We start from the raw sequence: 5815 nt of genomic DNA, 5'->3' as shown, positions 1-5815 counted from the left end.
TACAGTACTGCATTATAGTGTACTGTTTTCAGTCTGTTAAAAGATGTTATATGAAACACATGTCAACGTGTCTGTTGTTCCCAGTGTGTAACTTCTGTGGATGTGAGAATAGGTACAGTAATATTACTTGCCCCATATGACATCAGTTCCTAGTAATGAAATAGCCTGTCTGTCTGTCTGTCTATCTTTCTTACTCTCAAAGCTTTTTTCCCCCCTCTGATTTGTCATATCATAATGAAAGGAAAAGCAGCTGTTAAATGCAGACCATTTTCTGTGTGATGTAAATGTGTGTAACACTGTTAAGGGCTTTTAAAAATGGTTTAGTTTTACTTGATTTCAGTATTTGTGATACAATTTAAGAAAGTTAAGGGACAAAATCAGATACGTTTTGCCTCATAATATTTGGAGAATATTTTTTACTCAATGACACATTTTTTTAATAAACATGACTTTTTTAAAGTTGTATTAGCTTGTGCTTCTGCCCTGAATTAAGAAGATCTGTTGTGATGCCTCTCACTTGAATAGCGCTCTGTTTGTGGTGTTTAAACCTCACTCTGGAGAGCTGTCAGACCTGTGAGCTGCCCACAGCTCTGAGCAATGCTTAGCTCACTGCAGCTGTGTATCCCTGGGGATATGCTCCCTGGAGGGGAGTGTGCGAGTGGCTGTAATCTCACTACCTGATGTCCTGCAGGCTGTTTCTGAGTGTACGAGATATTAAGCTACTGGCCATTTCTTCAGTACACAGGCTCCTTTGTGCCCTGATTGTGCTCTCTGGCTGTGCAGAGATCTGTGCTCGCATTTTACTATCTGATGAGACAGCAGACCTGGTCTTGAGGATGGCCTTTGGGTCTCCTAAGGAAACTGTGTTCTAGGAAGCACAAGGTTGAAATAGGTAGCTCTGGTGCTGAGTGGTTTATCCAGCATTTTGCCACCATATGGTGCAAAGCAGCCCAGAGTCTTCTCGTCCTGACCCTAGGAGTAGGAATGAAGCATTTCAGCAGCTGCTCTGCAGAGTGAGTTTGTCATTCCCGGCTTCCTATGGGCAGACCAGGCGCTGGGAAGGGCATTTGAGTCCAATGAGTTCTCAGGCTGTGGACTGAACGGATACTAATTTAGCTCTTAGTACTGCACCAAGAATTAGTGCCATCTAGTGAGGAGCTTTGTTTTTATACAGCATTTGTTTTGCGGGCTGGAGAAGAATGATTGCACTACTGCATCAAGGAATGTGTGCCAAAAGGTTGTTTATTTCTCAGCACCATACAATTTCATGTGTAAGACATACAGATCAGGAATTAATTTAACCATTCTGAAAACATGACCAGATTTTTTTAGTGCTAAACTCTTATTTAACTTCTTCAGTTTTCTTCTTTCTGCTTCCTTTTTCTTCCATTACTCCTACCTTCTTTCTTGAGTCATTCTTTTTAAGCAGTATGTATACAATTTTCCCATCCTGTCCATCTAAAATATTCAGTTACTTTGGTGCTGTTGAAATGTTTTTCTAGATCTGTTTGGGTTTTTTGGATGGTCCAGAAGCCTTCCAAATTATCTATTTCATATGTAAACTCTACAGCTGCTATTGACACTAAGCAATTTACAGTAAATCTTTTTCCTGCTTTCATTTAATTCTCTCAGTTTCTTGTTCTCCAACTGTACTAAGTTATATAAGTATTTGTGATAAGCTTGGTTGCTTAATGAAGTAGGATCAGTCTGTGTTATTTGATGCTTCTTTGTAAACCTAGTGAACATTACAGGAACAGCTGTACTGGTTCACACTAAAAGTCTGTCTAGTCCAGTGTTGCCCAACTGTAAAGGAGCTGCCTGGTCTGGTTGTGGAAAGCAGGGTGCAAAGTCTCAGCCATCCTTTGCTGAGCTGCTGTTCCCATGGACTGTGTGTGCACTGTCTGCTCCATAAAGGCAATTGTGCTCAACAAGTGGGAGCCAGGGAATGGGTTTGCTTGTTTGCAGTGATGGTGTACCTCTTGCTCACAGGATCATCCCCAGCAACTGCATTTGGCCATGTACAACTATGAGGAGCACAGCAAGCCAGTCATGATTGCTCAGGGTGGAGTTTTGTTCAACATTCGGGTCATTAGGCCTACCTAAGAAGGGGAGAATCATTTACCATGAGGTTAAATGAGATTGTCCAAGTCTCAACCTGATTCTTCTGCAAGTCAAAAGTGGCCGGTAAAGTGGGGATGGGGAATCCCAGCAACTGTGTTCTCTCCTTACTCCTTCTTGTATCTCTAGGTGGAGCACCGCTGGCTCCTCCGATGCTTTCAAGAAACAATAGATGCGGTCAGGTCTCCCCTGCCAGTTCCCTGTAGGGTCTTTTGTTTGAGTTTGGGGGTTTTTTTGTTTTACCTTCCAACCTTTCCTCCATGCCTTTCTTCTTCTTTTTTGCTGAAACTTGGAATCATTTCTCTATGCTTCCTTTCCTTTTTTTGAAGGGGAGGGAGCACTTGGTGCTTTTAGCCTGGGTATCAGCCCATCCCTAAGGGAGCCCAACAGCAGTGGCCATATGCAGGTACTTGGGAAAAAACAAGAATTGTGGAAGCATATGATATCCTCCCTGAATCCTCTGCCAACCTCTTCTATAGCTCTCAGGGGGCAGGGGGAAAACCACCCTGAACCTCATGTGGTATTCAGTATCATTGAGCTGGCCTAGTGTGTAATCCTTGAATTGATGCAAATTTAGCATCCGCAATATCCTTTGTGAGGGGGCTATTTACTACACAAGGAACCTTCCTTTTGCTTATTTTAAACCTACCTATTCCTAGTTTTAATTGATGCTCCAGCCTTTGTACTGGAAGAAATGATAAGGCTACATTGTGTGCCCGCCTCATTAGTGTTACATTTGGTTCTAGAGAGCTCTTGCATATCCCCTCAGCTCCAGCAAACTAAGAGTCCTGCTTATATAATTGTTCTTCTACCTTCGGCCATCATAGATTTAAGACCAAGGGTATGTATGCATAGGAAACAAACAAAAAAAACTTTTTTTAAAAAAAAAAGAAGACTAGAAGAGAAAGCATATTTTTAATTTTCACATTGAAATAAGAACTTAAAAAGTGTGAAACTTCAATAGCATGGAAGGTTTTACTGGTTAAGAGATTTTTCTGAGTGTATTAGCACTTGTTCAACAAAAATAGCAAATGCTAATTAAAGAGGTTTAGTATTGAGAGCACAATGAAAATTAAGTATATGCAGATTTCAATCAAAATATTAAGGCAGCAACTAGGTCACAGTAGTCATTTAACAAAAGCATTTTGACTGTTAATCTCTTCACCTAGTTTTGGGGATCAACCTTCTGCCTTTTCCATCCCCTCCCTGATTTCCACCTGGCATCTTTTGTCTCTGTCAAGCTGTTGAAAATGCACTGCTGTCTCAGTCAGAGCTACTGTAGCTCATTTTGTGATACTGAGAGTGTCCCAGAATTGTTCTGGAGTTTCTCCAATAATAATTCCAGTGCTGTGATCCAAAGGGAAAACATTTGAAAAGCTGCAGGTGAAAGTAGGGATTCTAAATGCATATCTTCTCTTGGGTATCTCAGAGGGCCTCAGAGCAAGACTTTTATCCAGCTTCTGGATATCCCATCTTTTCATTCAAAGACCTCATGAATAAAAATGGCAACTTACTGCTTTCCCATCTGACCCTTGCCTCAATGCTGATGCTGAGGCATGAAAAATAAAGGCTCCTGGAGAATGTACTGGGGTCTATGGAAAAAAGGAAATATTCTGTCTCCATGTTATAAATGAGAAGTAGCTCTGGTCTTGACTTTCTGGTAGCTCCCAGTGTGTGTGGCTGAGGAAAAGGTGAGAACGTAAGCTCTTTGAAGCATCTTATGACAATGATATGCCAGTGCCAGAGCAACGGACAGAGTCTAGAGAAATGTAATGGAACATAAATAAAATAAAGAAAGCCAGTTTCTGTGAAGTGCTATATAAGAGGAGAAAATGAAAAACCCCAATATGATTGTTTTAATCTGCAGCGTGATCATTTTATGAATGGGGACTGAAATGTCGTTGATGAAGTATTGAGGGACTGGACTCAGCAGACAAGGTGCTCTTTTCCAGTCTTGCATTCCTGAATCCAGAATAACTTATTTATAAGCAACACAAATGTTTTTAAAAAAGTTGAAATGTACTTCTTGGGTTGTTGATTTCTGCTAGGTTTTTGTCCCTTCTTACCTGCTGTCTGTGTTAAAGAACTCACTGTACTGCTGCTTGTGCTGTATATCTGTCTGTTTTCTGTCCCAGCTGTTAAGCTGCAATAATCTTAGCCAAATCTTTGTGGGGTTTTTCCCCTTTTTTGCACTAGTTTATACAGAAGTACTGCCAAACACTATGATTTCACAATGTTTATATATAAAGTGCAAAAATAAACAAGTGTTGATAAGGTATTCTTTGTAAGAAGAAACTGAAGCCTCCAGTCTAGCAAACACACATGTAATTAATTCTGCTAAACTTAAGCAGACTGCAAGTTAAATTGGAGTTTGTGTCTTTTTGATGTGTATGTACAAATAAGGAAGAAAACAATGATGTGCTCAATGCCTGGCTGGAGGCCTGGAGTGGTATTTTAAAACATACCCAGAAAACAAGAAAGAACATATTTAGTCAGATGTTTGGCATAAAAAGTATGCTGTTGCCAGTTTTCTTATTAGCTCATGCCTATGAAAGTTTTGTTGGCTAATGGAATAATTTCAAAATCAATGTGCCTCTTGTGGGGTAATAGCATGCTGACGGTATAAAACCCATCGCTTTGGAGATGATTAGCTCACAACTTAGGCAGAGAAGGATTCTGGCCATAATAAAGGAAATTATATAGGAAAAAAATAGTGTCTGTTAGATACAATGCTAAGTCAAGGCTTGAGTTACCTGTCTCTGATGTCAGCTCCTGTCAGTGCTAATTAAAGCAGCTATATTTTAACAAATATTAAGACAGGGCTCACAGTCCTCGTACCAGCTCATTTGAATATGTTGCAGAAGGCCACTGTTTCACACTAATTTGTAGCCTTTTAACTCACAAAGAGATAATATCTGTAATGTTCATAAGCAAAAAAACAAAAAAACACATGTAGTTGTAGTATTTGTAACTGACTTTCAGGCTTCATCAGAGAACAAGGCTGGTTTACTAAGGACATGAATCGCCATTGCATGGTGAAGGAGTCTGCCTGTAATAAGTTGTTAGCGTTTTGCATGAGGCATTTTGATATCCTGTTCTCTTCTTAATTATATGCTTCCAAGCATATGTAAAAATACCTTTACCTAGATTTACTACATTCATAGAAACTACATGACCCCTTAAACCCTGTGATGCAAAGTCTATTATGTTCTGAAAAATATTTCCTGGCAATATTTATTTCTGCATTGTTGAAGTTTGCAACACAAGTATTTTTTTTAAAGGTCTAGTGCAGGGATTACCAAAGACTGTGCTGCCACAGCAGCCTATGATGTGCTCTGTCTGCCCTTGGCAACTGAGCTTTCTCCTACCAGACATGAGTGGTCCCAGGGAACAGAGAATGATGCGTACAGGCCCACAGACTACAAGGAGAAATGGGAAGATCTGCCATGTACTGCCTAATTTAATCTTAGGACACTTTTTTTTTTTTTCTTAAAATGAATATATCAAAAGTTTAGAAAACAGTGATCTAGAGTTGCTGCTCAGAGCATAACAAATATATGCGGTGTGGAATTTTTTTCCAGTATTGCTTTTCAGCACTTCATGATAACTTATTTGGAAGCTGCATTTTAAGGAGCATTTACTGATTTCCCTTTTCTTTTACATTATTCCTGGCTTCTGTAATACTGTTCCTGTGCTC

The sequence above is a fragment of the Apteryx mantelli genome, chromosome 2 (assembly GCF_036417845.1).
Source record: "Apteryx mantelli isolate bAptMan1 chromosome 2, bAptMan1.hap1, whole genome shotgun sequence".
NCBI classification, from domain to species: domain Eukaryota; kingdom Metazoa; phylum Chordata; class Aves; order Apterygiformes; family Apterygidae; genus Apteryx; species Apteryx mantelli.
Note: the sequence above shows the minus strand (reverse complement) of the source record.